Consider the following 21,201-nt stretch of genomic DNA (forward strand, 5'->3'; position numbering starts at 1 on the left):
CTATTTGATGGTAGTTCTGTTCTTGCATGTTTCATGGATAAAAACTCTTGAAAAATAATTGTAAAATATAGTGCTACAATCAAAAGTATTCTAAGCATAGCAGTTACTGAATTAAGTTTCTGATTTGTTCCAGTGTTAACATCACACTGTTAACACTGGAACACTGTGATTTATTATTATTATTATTATTATTATTATTATTATTATTATTATTATTATTTATTTTTTATTTTTTTCCCAGCAGAACATTCTGTTGTTTATCATTCACTTTCATACAGGTCAGGGAAGACCATGGATACTTATTGATTAGCTTTATTATTCACACTGTCTCAAGAATGCCTATTGTATTTTGAATCATTTGTTAGCCTCTCCACAGAAGCTAGTTCATGTGCAGCTTGTATGTTATCTCCCCACAGTTTCAGCTACACTGTTCTAAATACACAACCTGCTTATATTAAAGCTGCCTTATAAACATATGTGCAAGATTTAGTAACAGCCCTGGCTGTGGTGTAAATAGTCTTAAATAGCAACATCTCAGAAAATCTATACATTCATCTTTGGTCATCGCAATAGCAACTGAGTATGCCAGCGTGTGAGGCAGAGTTGGGGCAGAAGGTAAAACACAAGCCAGAATAATGCCAATACCAACAGACTGCAGCCTAAAACATTTTAGACTTGTATGATGTTTACTGAGCACAGAGTATTTTCCAAGGCATTTTGGAAGCCTGTCTCCTAATAAAATGCGAGTCAGCAGGCTAGAGAGACGTTTAAAGTCTTAACAGTTTTTGAGCAGAAATAATTATAGATAGCAGCTACAGTTTGCCAGATATTTGTTCCAGCATTTGGGGATCCAACGAGGTTGGAGACAGTTCAAGAAAGAGAACAGCCTGCTGAGTAAAATAAAATACATACTAGTGAGAAAGTCTTGCAACAAAATTCTCCAGAGCGCTGCGTAAACACTCTACACAACAGAATAAACTCAGTATATAGAGTGAAAGGTCACAACAACACTGCTAATGCTATAGGCAAGCCTGAATCCCAAGTGGCCTCTCCGAAGTTTGTCAGGGTGAGACCCCTACATCTAGGAGATCTTAGGTGTTCTCCTGCCTGCCTAAGTAGAAGGCCTGACATTTAGCCTCACTTATGAAACAAGTTCTCATCCCAATTAAACTGTTCTGGAGAAATACTGAGTAGCATGAGCTGCTGTCTGTAGATGTAGCTACACCCGAAGCTGCTGCATACTTGAGTCTGATCCAGTTACTCAGTACAGGAGAAACAGATGGTATCTTCATCTGGTTCCATCTTCAGCTGAATTGCCATGTGATCCCACTGGCAGCGCTGAAAAAGGGAAGCAGTGCTTGTAAAAAGAAGTCCAAATCTCGTGTTGATGGGCCTGCATGCTTCCCAGTGAATGGTTAAATCCCTCCTTGAATCCAGATGATCAGATCTGGAAGAGCAGTAAAGTCCAAGAGAGGTTTCATACAGAACAGTAATTTGTAGTTTAAAGGAGAATGAAAAAGGGGGAAATGTGTTTGTTTCTTTTTCTAACGTCACCAGGCATTGCTGTTTGGCAACCCTCTTAAGTTGTCATTCTACAGTGAAACAGCAGAGTTCATAGATGTGGGTTGAGAGAGGTTGTAGTGTTAGAAATAATACATTTTCCTGCATCCAAATAAGTTCAGCATTAGTAGAAAGTGGTTGTTGATCTGATTCTTTGTTACTGTCATGTGACTGGTGATGAATAGCTGGTCTGAAAGCAAATCAGACTTGTAAGAAAACGAGTAGCTTTTATTTTTAGAAATAAATATTTTTCCTCTTAAGCAGTATCTGAAATCCTTTGCAGAAAAATTCAGCTTCTGACTGTGGGGCCTTCAGAATGGAAACAGCATCTAAATCATTACTGTACAAAGATGTTTATAGGCAGAAATGACACATAGCCTTTTTAATTAAAATCAGAAGGTTGCTTTTGTCAGATTTTATGCAGAAGACTAACACTAGTATTCTGTAGCCTATTTGATGAGCCTTACTCTTTTCAATTCTAACATTTATGCCTTAGGCAAACAATTTGTAATATGAGCAATAGAATATTCAAAACTATTTCCGTACAGATTTATGTTCTGTATCCTCAATTCAATATCCTAACTCACCATACACTACCCCAAGGTGCCACCCCATCTGAGTAAGAATCAGTATGTGCTATGACTTGCCCAAAGCTATGTTAATATAGGTATGTATGTCTTAGTCACTCATCTGATGCAAAATATAAGCTATGTATATATATATATAATGACTGATTTATTTTTTTTTGAAGTTGTGAAAGATTGATTTACCCTTTTGGCACTTCACCAGGTGAACCCGATGACTTCTTGAGGTCTCATCCAACCAGAATCAGTTTGTGCTTCAACACAGTTAAAATCATGTCTAAAAACCTTTGGACATTTAATCTGCCAGAATCATCCAGCTGAATGATTTTGCAATTCAATGCTGGTTTCAAATTTGCTTAAAACTGGCCAGCATCTTCAAATATTGTAAGGGATGGAGTAACAGAGGCACAAACTGACTGGTGGTGACTGTGTAATCCTTGCTTTCTCAGATCAGGCTACCACAGCATATTTAGCAATGGGCTGTGGCACTGGCACTTCAGTGTTGCTAGCCCAGGCTCTGCTTTTCATATTACCAAGGTTTACTTTCGGCATCTGTTCTACAAATCTGATCCATGCCTGACATTACTGAAAGGAAACTTAGTGAGACTGTGATCACCTGCTAGATTTTTAACATGATGTAACGTGATGTAACATACATAACACAGGCCATTTCTCATAACAGTATGGTATATTTGCTTTAAGACTGCAGTCTTGTTTTCTTTTACAGAGGAGCAGGTCATCTGCAGGAATGGTTTTATTAATGGCTTCTCATGTGCTTGTCATTAATTATCAGCTGACACCTTTTCCAGCTAGTCTTTATTCTTAGAATTGCATCATACGACAAACGCATCTTAACATTCTTTGCTGTTGATGCAAGAACTAAAGAGGTCTGAGCTGTCATTGAAGTTCCTGTTGGTAAGTTATTGTCATTGTCCTGTGGCAAATCCCTTCTGCTTAATTGTATCAAAAGTATATTCCGCATGTTTATTCCTTTTGGAGATATTCTGGTTGTCATAGTTATCAAAAATAAAAGATTAACTATTCAAATCAAGGGACAGAGAGATCTTTTGCTAGACAGATATAGCTCAGAGGAAAAAGTATTCAAGTATTGTCATTTGATTTAACGTAGCAAGCTTATTAATCTCTCTATTTTTGCTTATTTATAATATCACCGATCATTTTGCAATTACCAACTGCATTCTTTTTAATGCTTCCTGGTTTCTATAAGGCTTTAGAATAGATGGACTTTAATCTGTGTTCCATCTTTTGATCATTTTCAGCCAAGGTTTTGAATATGTTTGCTGACAGAAACCAGTATGCTGAAGATTTTCACTTGTGAGTAAGTCACATCAGCTGTAAGATACTCTGATTTTATTAGATATGTCAGCAAAGTTCAACATTTCAAATAAAAAAAATCCATTGCTTCATCTTTTGTTTACCCTTGCTACAGTGAGATGCTTATCATTTCCTTTTGAGAATTGAGGTGTTTCACTGGCGACCTTGCTGGTTAAAAGGAGACTCCCCATCTGGTGCCTGTGTCCATCATCCCTTCATTTCAGTTTCCCAAATTTCATTTGGAAATTTCCTGAAGACTACCTGAGTAGTCCTTTCCTGAGTACTACCAAGTGCATTTTGTAATTTTATATGGCAATGAAAACAATTTTTTTTTTGTTTATTTGTTTTTGTTTTGTTTTGTTTATTTTAATTGCAGGGTCCTGTTTTTACTTTGAAGAACTGCAAAAGCTTCAATCATCATCTTTCAGTCATCAAACGTTTAAACATCAGTGTAGGTGGTTTGTAATTCCATATTACAGCTATCTGAATGAGAGTCTCCACCGTCCTTCAAATCTGCACTATTATTATGCTAATATCTTATAGACAAGTACGTGCTTAACTTCACTACCCTGAATTATCCCACTGATTTAAACAGAATATCTTCCATTCCAAGTAGTATGGCCAAGATTTCACGTAAGCTATTTGTCTGAACAAGTTTGTAGTCAGAGCAGGCACTAAGAAGCAGAGGAGGGGTTATGGGAAAAGTCAGGTACAAAAAGGGCACATGCATTGGGGCCACGGGTAGTGGGAAAGTTTCTTTTGTTAAACTGTTATGAAGAGGCTGGCTTCAGTGTGATTTGACCACTGGTTTGAAGTGACCTCTTGAACAGAAATCAGGTTAGGCTATCTGGGTTACACGGGTTCAGACATTGCTATTGTTATTACAGAAACAGTAACCACGTCTGGAAAGGACCTGGACAGATCATGCTGAAGATCCCATTCTCCCAGAACATAATACACTGCCAGATGTCCCTGTCACCTCCTTTCTGAAGTGTCCAAAGATGGAGATTCCTCATTCTTGTTCAGTGAACTATTACAATGGCTAGTTTTCTTTGCAATGGGAATGTGTTTTCTGGTATCTAATTTGATTTACCTTCTGCAGTTTCAATATTGGGTGAAGTCCTTTGGCTTTATATTGTCTAGAACATGTGATATTAGTAAAGAATAACAAATTGGGAGTGGATGGATATCTGGAAGCCTGGCTTGCTTAGAGAATCTTTCCAAGATTCAAAGAAATGTCAAAGAAATGGACATGCTGCCATGGCTGCTGAGACCAGAAAGCCTTCTGAACTGAAATGGGCCAGAACCTTGAGGGCAAGAATATGAATGATTTGAACTATAAAAAGGCACTCAGGCCTCATCTTGTCATTGCCAGAAATAGTATGTTTTCTCAGGTATCAGAAATATTATGTCACCGGGAGGGAGTAATTAAAACCCTGGGGTCTGGCGTAAAGGACTACCTTTCAACTCAGTAAAGGAATTGGTGTAGCAGCAGCTCTTTCCTGGGGGAAGCAGCAATAACTGGTGCTCCTAAGTCAATAGGGATGAGGAAGTAACCCAAGGACTGTCAGCTTGTAGCAGTGAGAGGAGAAGCACTGGGAAGAAGAAAATAATGAGGAAACAATGGCACAGTGTTTATGGAGTCATTGGTGGGGGATGGAAAGATGATAGTGACATCCTGTATTAATTAGAAGCTTTAAGCATGTTTTACTGGAACAAATGAGTCAGGAAGGTCAGAGGTATTTATTTACATGACCCACTGTATAATGCTAAGTAGTTAAGGTCTGGCCATTCAGAGACAACCAAATGTATTTCAGCAAATACCCACATCTAAAAGAGCCAAGAAGTTTTAACATTTGTTAGCCACAAAGAAAAGTAAAAAAAGAACAGGGAAAATGATTGAGTGAGATTTTAACCACATCTCTTACTTCCTTCCTCATAGCTGCAGTAGTGGTTGCTGGTTTTGTTTTGTTTCTTATAAGGGAAGCTGTTGTATTTGGCAGTCTTTTAGGTGGTATTAAAAATGATAATAACTGTTCTTTTTGGATAGAGAAGAAATTAAGATGATGAGCCAGAGCTGCTGTTATTATTGTTGCAGTAAAAGCCTAAATCTGCCTCTTCAATGACAAATTAAGGCAAACACACACAAAAGAATAAAGGGGGGGGGGGGAGGAAAGGCCAAGTTAGAAAGTGCACCTTCTGTTTCTGCTCCTGACTTTAATTTACAACATTGTTGCTAGAGGAGACTGAGCACAGCACACAGTGACTCCAAGATTTGGCTAACCTGTATAAGCACTGAGCTGTTTCAAGGCACTGCTTTCCTCCGCCTCCCTGTTTTAGACTTGCATCGGTGCTGCCAAAAATACTGATCTGACCAGCTAAGACACAAGCTCGTCTTGCTTCTGTTCCTCTCCCTATGGAGAGGTCTTGCTTCTGTTCCTATGGAGAGGAACAGAAGCAAGAAGATCTACATTGGGGAAACAAAAGGGCACAAGTGAAGAGATGTGACGGGAGGAGTGCAAGCCCAGCGTTTCCTAAGCTGGCAGAAGAGGCAGTGTCATGCATGCCCTTCCCTTAGGCACACCTCTTGTTTGGAAGTTCCTTAGGGCTGAGGAAAGGAGACCCAGTGGTGGGTCTATTTGTTTGTCACACAGTCTTTATGGGTTGTCTTGGTGGGTACCTGGAGACCTTTCTAGCTTTAATCTTTTCTGACTTTTATAAATAATACTGTTTAACATCCTGCTGCTTCTGTTCAACAGTGATGTTTCCTGTCTGTCTTTTCTCAGTTTGAGCTTCTTTCAGAGCATGTGCCATTGAATATCAGATAATCTGAGATGCTGTTCCTATTACAGTTTGACAGCCATGCATCACTCTTCAAATACCATAATTTACCACACTACTGTCTGTGTTTTCCTTAAAGAATGATTGGACTTTCTTATGAGCTGGAATGGATACAGGGTAAACATTAACTGGCCCTTATTAACCATTTTCTTCCTTACCTTGGGTGGAAAACCTTATTTTGTAAGGAAAGGTTTGTTTGTTTGCTTTTTTTTTGGTTGGTTCTTCTTTTTTTAGGACCAGATGATCCCAGTGTTCAAAACAGTTGGTCTGTCTGGGCTTCTACATGGCAGGTCAAACCTCTGTGTTTCTCTTCATGCAGCAGCACACATTCTCTTAACCTACACTTCATGATATCCTGTCATACAGTCTACTTTGTAGTTCCCGTCTTCACTATACAATTTCAGATTAACTCTGCATCTTCTTCATACTGATAGCATTGGATTTTTTTCCTTTGAACAATTTGGGATGTAAGTTTCTGCCTCTTGTCCCAGAAGCTGGGCACACCTTTTTGCTTGCAGGCAAAAGGATTTGAAAGAATCAACAAGATTTGAAGAAAATCAGTGTCTCTCCCATTCCCACTGTCCCCCCACTCTCCCCAAACACCACCTTTTATTTATTTATTTATTTATTTATTTATTTATTTATTTATTTATTTATTTATTTATTTGCTTATTTATTTATTCACTTTTGGGTTCAGGAAGAATTAGTTGGTGCCTGGATAAGGGATTAGTACTGTTTGTTATGGTCTTGAAGCACCTTGAAAGAAGCAGTTTCTCCAGTTTAACCACATGCATCCATTTTACCACCACAAACTTTGTCAGCTTGAGAAGATGCAGCCTGGAAGGAAGTGGGAGGTGCAGCTACAGAGGGACAGGAAACTGCTGGGTGGGAATCCGAAATGATGAACTAGTTGCAGACAGACTGATGGCTCAGCAGCGCACTGTAAATAACTTTGATGGACTGTCGTCAACGATGCAGGTGTGAGGCAACTCAAGAAAAAAGGAGGTTGAAAGAATGTGGGGTATACTGTGAGGCAAATGCATTCTTACGATGATGCATCTCAACACTGAAATCCCTGGGTGGGACACTGTAAGTGTAAAAGATAAGTCAGACATAAAACCTTTCAGAGCACTGCAGCAAGAGGTAAGCGGTTTGATTCATTCTTCCTTACTGTTCTACTTTCCCTGCTTTTGTTTCCTTTCTAGTCTTGTTATTGTTTTCCTCTTTCCTCTCCAACTCCATCACTTGCCTTCTTGTTGTTTGGCCTTTGAATGCCCCAAAAAATATCTAAGTACATTTTTGGATTAAAAAAACAATTATACTTGTTTTATAACTACTTATAAAACAAGTTATATATTGTTATATATTGTATATAACATGTATATTATATATATGTATATATATTATATAGCATATATATATATATGTATATATATATAAATGTTATATAACTACTACACTCTCCTTAGAAAACCTAATTTGACTTAAAACCCTTTTGGTTTGTGATAAAATTTTATTGAAATTTTGACCCTGAAATATTTTTTCAAAAATTTCAATTAATTTTCTACGTTGTACATGAGTATACGCGTTATAGAGATAAAGATATTTTATTACCTTATTCCCTCTAAAATTATTACAATTTAAATCAAATCAATAATCTTTGTGCCTTTATCTTTGGCTAGCTCTGCTCTGCATACTTTTTACTTCCATTTTCTTTCATTTTGCTATTGGGACTTCTAATTGCAAGGTTGTTTCTGATTCCTAGGTACAACTCCCTGTTGGTGTAAGACCTTTTGTAGCCTCTTGATTCTCATGTGGAGGAGGCACCTCTAAAAAAAGGAGCATCATTTACAACTTCTTCTAAATTCTTTCAATAACAATAGGAGGAAAATAATATTATTCTTATTTTATATATAAAATAATATTCTGAGTACATTCCAATATTCAGCAAGTACATAGGTTTGTACCTCAACCAAAGTAGAAAATGCAGAACACAGATACTCTGAAATATAACGTAATATGCGAGTCCAGTTGAATCACTACGTTATCTCTTCTTTTTTACATCTTCTTTTGTGTGGTAAGGGAAGTCATGAATATTGTGCAATTAATTTATAATATATATGTGGTATATTTTCTTTTCCAATATGGTGATTTCATTCAGTAAGAACTTCTACTGTTCTCATTAACATTGTTGGTCTGTGCAATTTTATTTACTTTCTAATAGATGAGGCAAGGAACAAGCAGGCCAGAGAAAGACAACTGTCTGCATTCTGGAGGTACTACTTGGCTAGAGAAGGCACTGAAGAGGTTTTCTCTTATCAAAACTGAATTGCAACCTTTTTTTTTTTTTTTTTTTTAACAACAATTTTATAAAAACATAAGCTGCAAGACCTGGCATTGTGCAACTATCATAAATCAAGTAGCTGAAGGCATTACTTATTTCAATTTCAAACTCATACACCCCAAACCAAGAAATTAAACTAGTTGCAGATAAATTCCAGATAATCTTCTGATTTGAGATTTTAGTTCCAGTTCCTGTACAGCTTCCCAAATTTTCTACCTTTATGTTGATTCCCTGTTTTGGCATGAATGATTTTTGGGATGAATCTTGAGATATTTCCTGTAAAACAAGAAACTGAAAATGCTGTTATGTGTTTTTTGTTTGTTTGTTTGTTTTTTAATGCAACCCAGTGCTTTTTACAGAAGCAGAGCGTATTTCTCTGAGTATATTTGAATTCAAGTAACAGGAACAAGTTTCTCTGTTCTCAGTTCCAAGCCTTTTTCAGCACAGGCAGCCCCAAACCTCTTGCTCGATCTAGTTTTTGTTCATGGTCACATTCCAGCTGCTGTTTCTCTGCTTGGGTCTTGCTTTTTTTTGCTAACTTGTTTGTATCAGCAGAGTTTCTCTTCACTGCTGTGTTTGTTAACACATGTATACATATGCATGCATATACAAACACATGCATGCACACACACTGTTCTGCATTTAAATCAATCCCATACGCCTATGCTATTTCCCACACGCGGGGAGAACCCATGGGACCATGCAGCTCCGTGGTTGCTGTGGCCTCCGCATGGCTCAGTCCCCGTGTGACTGATTTGCTCCTATTTTAGCCATCACCAGACAAAGGGGTCCCTCTAAATTGTTTCCTCAAATAGGCTGAATGTAAGTAATTATCATGCCCAGAAACTTCAGTTAAGTCATGCAATTGTCCACAGATCAAAGACATGCTTATGGGGAATTTAGCTGGTAGAGAGAGATAGATCATTCTTTATGGCTCTCTTGTTCTGCAGATGGCACAGCTTGGGACTGAGCAATATCTATTCCTGAAAACCAAGGTTTTCATTTTTACCAGAAAACATCTATGGCTTCTTGTGTGCTTACCTTTAGTCACTGTATTAACAGGAATGGTTTGAACTGATCTGTCTTCAGGAACCCATATTGCTTGTGAATGCAGGGTACACTGAAACACCGTTTTAGGGGTGTGCATAGAAAACAACATATAACACATGGCTTTACTTCTACTTTGGCATACACATTTTCTGGAAATGTCCTCTTCAGTGAGTTCTAGGTAGTTTAAATTCCACATATTTAAATGATGTTTTTAGTAAAAATTTCAGCTTGACTTTTTTTCCATTAGGTATCTAGTGGATCTGATCAATATTGTTCTTATTTAAGTTTGAAATTTTTATTGGAATGCAGGGAGAGTGTCCAAAGATAAAACTTAGGGACTGGACTGCCAGTGTGGTGTTAGTTTGCAGAGATATAAAAGTGGTTTCTGTGTTTTGAAACTGAGGTGCAGCATTACCTTGAGACTGGCTACAGGTGGTTCTGCTCTGGCAGACTCAGTTACCTTTGCTTAAAGTTTCAAGAGTCCAAAACCCCATTGTTAATTTTTGTTTGTTTGTTCCCTGCTTCAATTTTAAATTTAGAAGTGGTATCTTATCGTGTCTTAGACAGGAGGAAACGGTCTCAAGTTGCACCAGGGAAGGTTTAGAGTGGACATTAGGAAGAATGTATTCACCGAGAAGGTGGTCAAACATTGGAAAAGGCTGCCCAAGGAAGTGGTGGAGTCCCCTTCCCTGGAGTTATTTATAGGATGTGTGGATGGAACACTATGGGACATGGCATAGCGTTGGAACTTGGCAGGTCAGGTTGGTGGTTGAACTTGATGATCTTGAAGGTCTTTGCCAACCCAGATGGTTCTATGATTCTGTGATTTTATGAACTTGTAGGTTCTTTGGTGGATCCTGTATCTGCCAGCTTTCATTTGTGACACACGTTGGAAAAGTGTGTATAGAGCTTTCCTTCCCTGACAGAGAATACTCATCATGGCTGGTTTTACCTCTTCATTTGTCTCTCAGAACAAGAAGTACTTTTGTTAGTGCAGCTTATCAGTTAGTTTGAAACTAGACAAGAAGTCATTTAAACAATTTTATTTCCAGGGGTTTAACAACAAACATAAAATGCATATTGATCCTTGGAGCAGATCTTACTTCTTTTTTATAAAAAGCAGCTCAATTTATTGTAGTGAGGGTCCCAAAACTGATGACTCAAGGTACTCAAGATGCAGTCTCACCAGTGCTGCATCCAAGGGGACAATCCCTGCCCTAGGCCTGCTGGCCACACCGTTTCTGGTGCAGACCAGGAGGCTGTTGGCCCTCTTAGCCAGCTGGGCCACAGCTGGCTCACATCAGCCTGCTGTCAACCAACACCCCCAGGTTCTTTTCTGCCATGTAACTTTCCGACCACCTGCCCCAAGCTCGTAACACTACAAGGGGTTGTTATGCCCCAAGTGCAGCACCCAGCAGTTAGCCCTGCTGAGTGCCACACAACTGGATGCAGCCCACTCACCTAGCCTGTCCAGATCCTTCTGCAGAGTCTTCCCAGCCTTAACCAGATAAACGCTCCTGCACAGCTTGGTGTGCTGTTAGTATTTCTAGGTTAAACAGGTAGTGATTTAGGACAAGACTGTGGTCTAGCCTGCTTGCTTGTGTGAGAAATGTAAAAGGGTTTAGGATGGCTTCCTTATTCGTGTTTTTTGCTAGTACATGAGTAGATGCAGGTGGTAGTAGCAGATGGGAAGAATAAGAGGACTATGGATGTTTGATGATGTGGTTCCCAGCCTGTTGGTAGAAATAATAGCTCTGTAATGTTCCAGTTGTGTAGGTTGTGTCAAGGTCACAATTGTCTTCTGCTTCATGAAAAAAAAATAATTCATAAGCAGAGATGGAAATGGACTTTCCCCCAAAATGAGAGAAAATGTCTAGAGACCTAGATACTTCTGTGACATCATGGTTCATGCTCTCTTAGCAAAGAAAATTGTGCTCAGTGCAAATCATGTCTACATTGATCTGAGACCTTCAGGGACTTGACCTATCCCGAGCAGAGGAAGGATTTTAGAGGAAGCTTTTATGTTGTTCTGAGGTGTTTCACCTACCAGCTCTCCTTTGGTCTGTTCCACATCTCAGTGTGGCATAGACGTCACATCCCTACTGTCCAACTATAGCAGCCCTTTACTGACTATGGACTTCTATACAAGGAAAATTATGTCTGTAGTGGTGATTCTTCCTGGAACCGCATAAACGTGTTGTAGTGGCAAAGGAACATACACTACTGAGTAATGAGACTGCACTGTGGATTATCATCACTTGCTTTTCTAGTACATTCAGAAAGAAAGATGTTAAATACTGATATACAAGTGAAAAAACAATGGAGAGTTGGTTATGATTGGCATTTGGCTCTACAGTCATTATACTGTGGAATAGAAGGATGCAGGTATTTGAGGAAAAATAACTAAAGAACAAAATTTTTCAGATGAATTATGGTGCTTCCTTGGAGGGAGTGTTTTCCCATCAACATTGAGGGATTCAGAATTGTTTCTATCATTTCAAGTGCAGAAGGGTTATTTAATTGTTGAGAAGTCTCCAAATGCATCATCCTGACAGGATACTTCAGCTGATCTATCAGCTGGCTAATATCAGGTGTCTGGGGAAATGTTCATTTTCCTAAAATAATTTCTCAGGCATCTAAGCTTTCACTGGGAAGTTTGAATATATTCTCCTGTCCTTAGCACACCTAATATAAAGAAATTGTCCAAGATTTTGTTTTCATCCCTTTCCTGTAGTATCTTAGAATATGTTTGCTACATTTTCTGCTCTGTTCTGTCACTGCAGCTTTTAAAGTCCCCAGTCACAGTCAGTAACAGGCACTATCCCAAAACATATCAAAACAGTCCTGAATTAACTCACAGGACTCCCAGTGCTGAGAGGCCGTTTGTACAGGCAGATATTTGTGCCAGCAGTAAGATTCTTGCAGGACTGCGTCCTTAGACAACAAGTAATATATCAAGTAGAATAAAATAAAGGAACCAGTGAAATATAAACAGACTTACCATATATTTGTTTCTATTGTTAATATAGATAGATGGAGATGTTCATGGAATCTAAAGGACTACATTTTTGGCTACAGCATGGCAAGCTGCTTTATGTATGAGCTGTATGTAATTATATTGAAAACAAACTTTGCTTCGAGAACATTTTTGGCTCCACTCTGCAATAACACAAAGGGCCTTTGTTTTGCTCTCAGCAGAGTTATTTATGTATTACAAAGGACTTACTAAAGGACACTTTCATCTGATGGTATTCATCCACTAACTCACATTTAAATATTGTGAGTTATGTTCATACAGACCATAATTACTAATATGATCAACTAGACAAAGATCTCTGAAACTAGAAATGGATTTGATCTATAGAATCAGACCTGGAACAGCAGTGCAGAGTGGGGTTTGAGATCCAGGGCTTTGAATCAGCCAGAATGGAAAATGTGACAAGAGGCTTTGCATAATTCACATCAATTATAATCATCTTCAGTTGAATTGAAAATAAGGCTTTTGGTCTCTTAAATGGAAAAAAGGTCGCAGAGGAGAGAGGGACTAACTAGCTGTGGGGAAGAAAGGAATCATGGGGTAAAACGGGTGTGTGAGTATCTGCCGAAAACTTGCAAGACCTTAGGAAGCTGGATAGAGGGGACTGCACTTTTCCCTGGCTCACCTAAAATAGTCATTACATTAAAGGATTACTTACAGAACTACTGCTTCCCCAAAATTATTCCTGCCTCACCAGCAGGACTTGTGAAACATCTAACTACAGCTGTCTGTTTTACTTCAAATAAAGCATGACCATGAAAAAGCTCTTTAGGGCCCCATTCAGGCCACTTACTCTCAGTAAAACCTTTGGTTTTGCCACTGCTGAGGTATCCAGGCTTAGGAGTGCACACAACAATTCAGAACACTGCTTCTGCAAGGCTGAAAGACCCTACGGCACCAATGGAGGAGGCATTTATGATAGTGAAGTTAATTTTGTGAATCAATCTGAATGTAGCTCTGATTCTTTCTTTTAATTTGGTTTCCCATCTGTGTTCAGTAGTTATTTGCCTGGCTGGATTCTTGTAAAATCAAGCACTTTATAAGAGTACAGAGCAATGAGATGCTGCAAAAAGGGAGGTTATATAAATATAATCCAATTACATAAGCTTCTTCAGATGAATTGCACTTTCATTACCATAACCCTCTGCTACATCCTTGTTGTTTATTCATGCTATTAGTGGTTGAAGAGACTAGATGTTATTTCAGATGAGGAATCCCAGCCTTATTTTCTTTACTCGGTGAAGAATTTTGTTTTGAACATATGAACTGCTTGCAGGTCACATTGCCTCATTCTGTAGCTGCAAACACTAAATGTTTCTAAACATAGGGCTTTCTGAAGAATTTCAGAATTTCTTTACTACAGCATTTCCCTCTGTGCCATTTCCAGGATCAACTATGACCTCTAGCTATAATCTAACTCAAAGTTCATTGTCATTCTATGGGAAATGACAACAAACACTGGAGGGAAGAAAGTGTATGTGCTAGGCTTAGTAAGTAAGTAGATCAGCAAGGCATCATGATTAGCTCTGTTTACAGGCTATTCCTTGACATCATACTATTCTTGATTTAGTTATTAACTAAAAGTTGTGGATTCTAAGCAGATCCTTACTGTTCTCAGTGATTGATGGCATTGTTCCATTGTTTCTTTTAGAAACCAGTGAGGGGCAGCAGGTTTTCACATGGAAAATATTACTGTCTTTCATGTTTAAGGAAATACGGAGCTGTGAGTATTGCACACTTTATTATTGTAATGAATTCCATGCATCACCTCATTGAATATTATAACAAATATGTCACTGTATGCTCCTGTAAATGAAAGTGATTTTTTGCTGTTTTGTAGAAGCTTGATGTACATGTTCTCTATAGCTGGGGAAAAAAAAAAAAAAAAAAAAAAAAAAAGAATGTCCTAACAGATGTGTCTGCAAAGCTGTAGAGTGCCTGTAGGATTGGTTTCATAAGTAAATCTATCACATGCACAGCACATATTGAGGCACTACTTTTAGAAATGAGGCCAGAATATTAGGATAAAAGAATGAGAAGAGCTTTGATTTATTAGCTGCAACTAGCTAGCTGAGTAACTGAACAGTCAGTGTTACTCAGAAATCTCTTTGTGCTTCAGAGAAATAACTGCTTGTTAACTAGACACACTATTAATACAGGTACTGTATCAACCAGACTATTAAACGAAGCTGTAAACAGTAAAAATGTACCTTACAGTGAACACAACCCATTCTTGCTTCTAGTGCCCCTACTCCAGTGGACTACCTGCATGTGGTCTGTCTGTTGTCTTGATCCCAGCTACTCAGTTATGCCACAGGGAAGCGACCAGCCTGGAGGTCTGGAGCAAAGCATTTTGGTATGCCAGCCATTAATGCTCACCTGAGTGATAATGTGTGGCTATTAATAACCCAAGGGAATAATGATTTAAATCTTTTTTTTTTTTTTTTTTTTTTTTTTTGCTTCTGTTCATGAGAACAGAATAGCTAATCTGTTTTACAGAGAATTTCTCCATGGTTTCTTCATGAAGCTTTGAACCAGGGACCAAATCCTTGTTTGGCCAAACAATTTTCTGTATACCATTTGAAAATACATCTGGCAGTTGCCATTTGGACACACTCCTATCTCCTATCCTCAGCTGAAGACAACTTTCCTGCACAGCTTTTCAGTAACATCTCAGTGTGTATATACAGTAAATATTTTGGTAGAAATTACAAGTGAAAATTAAAAGTCTAAATTGTTATGCTGTTAAACCCTGTGCAGCTGGTAATAATTCTATCCAGAATGAATGTAAGGAATAAATAGATCATAATTCTTTACTTGTAGTCCTATGCAGCCCTCTTTTCAAAGGCTTACATGACAAAACTGATGAAGTATTTTAATTTTCTAGTCAAAGGTAGCTGGAGTGTGAGTTCTTGTGGCCATGCCGTCACATCTTTGGAATGTTTTGTATTCCCACAACTGGGAAGAAGCTGGTGGTAAGAGTCATACATATCATCTTTGTGCCACCCAAGGATTGCTTAGTTTCCAGGCAAACACAACTAATCCAGTTTCCGTTCCTTTGTGCTGTCATATCAGTGTGAACAGAATGGAGCACATACACCTTCAGGTCCAAAAAACAAATGCAAATTATCTTTCAGGTCAGTGGTGAAAATACTAATTATCTTTGAGTCCTGTCTGCCTCACACAACCAGCAGAACCAGTCATATTAAACATAGGTGTAGCAGTAGCAAAATAGGGTGGAATAACAAAGATTTGTCTGTGAAAAGAATTCATAAATTAATAAAAGCATCAAGAAAGACAGTAAAAAGGTTTAAAGAATATGGCCTTGATTTGCTGCTCAGTCAGAGGTCTGTCTCACCAGGACAGCAGACAAAACCTGGCAAGTTCTAGCTTTGCAGAGAGCAGTGGCTACAGTGGATGTAGCACTGCATGCCTGTCAAATCAGCTAATTTCTGCCCTATTGTGTGGTTGATACGGTGTTGAATACCATTTAATATTGCACACAGTATCTCTTTGCCTACATATTATTCATTGTACAGGACGAGCACACAGACAGAGCTAAGGATGACTGGTTAAATTTCTTAACTATTAAGAATTAAACTATGGAGAAAAATCTGCATTTAGTAATGCTTGGACTTCAGAGTAGTGCTAGACAGGAGGGGAGGAGAAGGCAGAGTTTAGATATATTTTAGGTTTTACACTTGATAACTACCTTCTGTTTTCATGTTTTCTCCACTACCCTGTTTCATATAACTTAAAATATTTGTCTACATCATATTCCATATTACATTCTCTAACATTTCAAAATAAGAGCCAGCCTGAGCATACTTGAAGTAAAACTCCATCTCTTTCCTCCTGGCAGGAAAATAAGAATGAAATGTTGCACAATCGGGTGCTTCATTATCTTCAACAGTTCTTGTGAAAAAAAAAACAATTCCTTGTTAAGTAACAAATACAGGTGTGATTAAGTCTGTTCTGAAGTTAGATATAAATAAAATGCTCTTCTGATATCTGTGTATAAGCCTGAGAAGCCATTTGACACTCCCCCATCCTGTAGCCATGCAGTGAGTCGCCAGGAGGCAGCATTTACATGTTTCAACAAGCCTCTGTGTTTAAATTGCAATACGATGACATCTCATCACACAGAAAAAAGAGTTTATGCAGGAACTGAAGGGTAAAAACCAAGATTTTAAAAAAGCTTTAGCTATAATAAGACATCTGTTTTTTTTTTTTTTGTTTGTTTGTTTTTCATGAAGTTGTAGTACTGTGATTCTACTAAGAAAAGGTAATATCTTCCAGCAGGGCAACTAACAATAATAAAAATAAATAAATAAATGCAAGGTTTCCTGCATACAAGCCTTTCTTCAACTTCTTTTCTTTCATAAGAAAAGAAATTTCATCAGACTGGCAGATGGTCACTAATGGGGTCCCTCAAGGCTCCATTTTAGGGCCAGTCCTCTTCAATGTTTTTATAAATGATTTGGGTGTAGGACCAGAAGGTGTTTTGAGCAAATTTGCCAACAACACCAAACTTGGAGGAGTTGTAGACTCAGCTGAGGGTAGAAAGGCCTTGCAGAGAGATCTGGACAGATTGGAGAGCTGAGCGATCACCAACGACATGAAGTTTAGCAAGAGCAAGTGCTGGGTCCTGTACCTGGGACGGGGCAACCCTGGCTATATGTACAGACTGGGTGACGAAATTCTGGAGAGCAGCCCCACAGAGAGGGATCTGGGGGTTGTGGTTGACAGCAAGCTGAATATGAGCCAGCAGTGTGCCCTGGCAGCCAGGAGGGCCAACCGTATCCTGGGGTGTATCAAGGATGGCACTGCTAGTCAGTCAAGGGAAGGGATTGTCCCACTCTAGTCTGCACTGGTGCAGCCTCATCTCGAGTACTGTGTGCAGTTCTGGGCACCAAAGTACAAAAAGGACATGAAATGGTTGGAGAGCATCCAGAGAAAGGCTATGAAGATGGTGAAGGGCCTAGAGGAGAAGATATACGAGGAGTGGCAGAGGTCACTTAGCCTGTTCAGCCTGGAAAAGAGGAGGCTGAGGGGAGACTTCATCATGGCCCACAGCTTCCTCATGAAGGGGAGTGGAAGGGCAGGTGATGACCTATTCTCTGTAATCACCAGTGATCGGACCTGCAGGAATGGTGTTAAGCTGAGGCAAGGGAGGTTTAGGCTAGACATCAGGAAGAGGTTCTTCACTGAGAGGGTGGTTGCACACTGGAACAGGCTCCTCAGGGATGTATTCACAGCACCAAGTCCATCAGATTTTAAGAAGTGTTTGGACTGTGCTCTCAGTCATATAGTCTGAGTTTCTGGGAACACCTGTGTGGAACCAGGAGTTGGACTGGATGATCCCTGTGGGTCCCTTCCATCTTGGGATATTATTTGATTCTATAATTATACTGTAACTATATATAATGCATAATATACAGAAACATATAACTTTTTTTTTTTTTTGAAACAATTACATTCTTCTAATGTGCTGATCACTGATCAGGGAAATGAGTTGGCAAGTAGAGGAGTCATTTGTATGACAATTATATCCAGTTTCATGAAATGCAAAAACAATATCAGATCAGAGTCTTTACTTCAGTCCTTTGCTATTTGAGCAAAATTCCTCTATTAGAGAGATTAAAAAAAAAAAAAAAAAAAAAAAAAAAAGGCAGTTCCAGAGATTCAGCAACTTTAATGATATTGCATCAGCAAATGCATATGGATTTAACTTTTCCTTATCAGAAATATAGGTTTAGATTACTATGTAGGTAGCCTTTTAGTAGTACCACTGTTTGCAATTAGTATTTTCAGTGCAACGGAATTTGTCTGATCTTCTAAAAATTTCTAAAAACTGCACCTCACTCAGGATAAGTAACAGCAAGCTATTAAGTAGTTGCAACCTGATGTTCTAATGCATGAGGGTCCCTAAAGCTAAAAGGGACCATAAAGTATTAGGAGTAGTACAGCTATGGCAAATCAGCCTATGGAACTATCTATGGAAACCAAGATTGATGGAGAACCATCAACAGGATATGTGGGACTTGGGATAAGGTAGGTAGATCAGGGAATAAGAATGTTCTTCCTTCTACACTCCACTGCACACCTTTTGCAGAAAAGATTTACCTTCCTTCCCAGTGTAAAAGAACACTGCTGCTTGACTGAGATAATAGTACAGTCTTTTTATTCTTGATCTTCCATGTGTCAAACTGTCCTGCTTTTGTTCTTTGGCTGAAAATACACCTGCTATAAAGCTTATTACCCTGACTGCTAAAAGGCAACGACTGGCATACTGGGCTGAACAGGTTTGGTCTCTGGATTTGCAAGCAGATAAATTGCAAAGGAGGGTTTATTCATTTTTCACCATTTTCCTATTGTATTTCAGCTGCCAGTTGGTCTCTTTCTTCCATTGCATTGAAATGACAGCATGCAAATGTTTGCAAATGAATGCTACAAAACACTTCTGAACCACCAGCTGATAACTGGTAATGCCTGTAAAGCATCTTTTGCTCAATGCATATTTGCTATTGCTCTGTTAGTCATGACATAGAATTATGCTTCTTCTCTGTATTCCACATACTCACTTCTTGAACTTGCTTTGAAATTCTTTTGTTAGCTACTACCCTCTGCTCTGAATGCCTCAAGTCTTGTTACCCAGAATTTGTTTTTCTTTTCAGTTTCACAACGTTATTGGATATAGAAGCTCTGAGGTGAAGTTGACCAAAATATATTGAATTCTATCTTCTGATTCCTAAATTTGGGATGTAATTGATTACTGTCTGTCTCAGGATCTGTGTGTATACAGATCATCCACTGTTAACCAAACTGATTATCATAATTCCATAGAACTGCATGTAGATGGAGCTCTGTAACCTCTCTCTTTACAAAACTTACAGCAGAAAACATCTGTCCATAAACATGCCAATAAGTGGAACATAAAGAAAAGGTAATACAGAAGAATTTTTTATAATAAAGCGAGATACTAAAAATATATTTTATGAAAATATTCTGCTCATCCTATTTCATTAGTATCTATACCTAGAATAATTTAAGACATTGGAGGATGAAATTAGGTTATTTATGTCAGATATTTTATAAAGTCAATACAGTAGAACAAGACAGATATATGAATTGACCTTTTTCAATGCTAAGATAAAAACTGTCACTGAACTTACCACTGCATTTTGAGGATATAATTGAAATAAGAAGGCATGAGGCACAAACTGCTTTTGGAAGAACTTGATGGTACATGGACATTTCTGTTTCAGTCGGATTCCTATCAAACTCTCCTCCAAAAGCAAAAGGAAAAAAAAGTGTTTTCTGTGATTTTGTATCTTACTCCAGAATATCCTGCGTTACAAAAGAAAGTCTTTGCTTTCCTGCAGTTATAAATCAAGCAGTGATAAATCAAGCCAGCCAGTAAGATGGATGAGGAGATGTGATTGTAAAACTCATTTTTTAAGCCATCAAACATTCTTTGCATGGGATTCCTGAAAAAAAATTGTAGCTTACTGAAAATGTAGTTATCTTCTCTGTGAAGCACAGTGAGCTTGTAGAAAGTTTCCAAAGCTTATTTATTGTTCAAATCCCTCTTGTCCTTACATTCATCCTAGTTAGGAAAGGTTTGTTCTTTACATAGCAAAGACTTTGTATTTTCACTTCTGGACCTAAACTTCCAAAGTTCAGGTCATTTCACTTCTGCTTCCACATGAAAAATGCTAAGACCTAGGAAGATCTGGTAAAAGATCTGATGGAGATGATCTCTGGATTTGTGATGAATCACAGACACAGAAGCCACAGTGAAAGAATGAAGAAGCAGAAGAGAGAATAAAGTGTTGCATTCTCTCTTCTCAATCAGAAGAGAGAAAGATGGAATGTGTATTAATCTTCAATTGTATAAAAGGCTTCAGGGAAGATAAAGGGAATAAATTCTTCATTTCTATAATGATCTGGAAAGAAATAATGGATTAAAATTCCATCATGGTGCATTCAAATTATATCAAGGAGTATTCAGATTAATCATAGAATCACAGAATGGTTGAGCTTGGAAGAGACCTCTGGAGATCATCTAGTCCAACACCGCTACTCAAGCGGGGTCACCAAATTAAGAACAATTTCAAGACAAAGGAAGTAACCACATTGGGTGGAGTTGGCATAGGGTCTCTATAGTTAGGTGCATTTCCAAACAGTTGATACAAATGCATCCTATGAACAGCTGATCCTGCCTTAGAGTACTAAATAGAGCCTGTGGCTGCCTAAAGCCCCTTTCATTTCTAATTGTCAAGGTTTGCAGTCAGGCTTCATAGGGAAACAAATTTCTTGGGATTGTGCTGTTGGTCCATCTTATTTCCTTAACTAGTCATATAATAAAGCATTAGAAAGCTTTAAAAAATCTAACAGCTCCTTAACTTCTCACTCAGATGTTACACAGAAAGAAATGGGAAATACAA

The 21,201-nt window shown here is 38.4% G+C and overlaps 1 long non-coding RNA gene across 2 annotated transcripts; it reads left to right on the plus strand.

The window, feature by feature from the left end:
- Positions 1–240: 240 nt before the first annotated feature.
- On the plus strand, positions 241–19,236 carry LOC140000608 (uncharacterized). 2 transcript variants are annotated; one of them, XR_011805664.1, is made up of 6 exons: positions 241–3,059; positions 3,856–3,930; positions 4,367–7,463; positions 14,403–14,474; positions 14,995–15,107; positions 15,230–15,537. It is a non-coding gene; the product is annotated as an uncharacterized lncRNA (long non-coding RNA). The 2 variants fall into 2 exon arrangements; XR_011805665.1 differs by lacking the exons at positions 14,995–15,107; positions 15,230–15,537 and adding an exon at positions 19,137–19,236.
- Positions 19,237–21,201: the final 1,965 nt, after the last annotated feature.

Source organism: Anas platyrhynchos, chromosome Z, assembly GCF_047663525.1.
Source record: "Anas platyrhynchos isolate ZD024472 breed Pekin duck chromosome Z, IASCAAS_PekinDuck_T2T, whole genome shotgun sequence".
In the NCBI taxonomy this organism is placed as follows: Eukaryota; Metazoa; Chordata; class Aves; order Anseriformes; family Anatidae; genus Anas; species Anas platyrhynchos.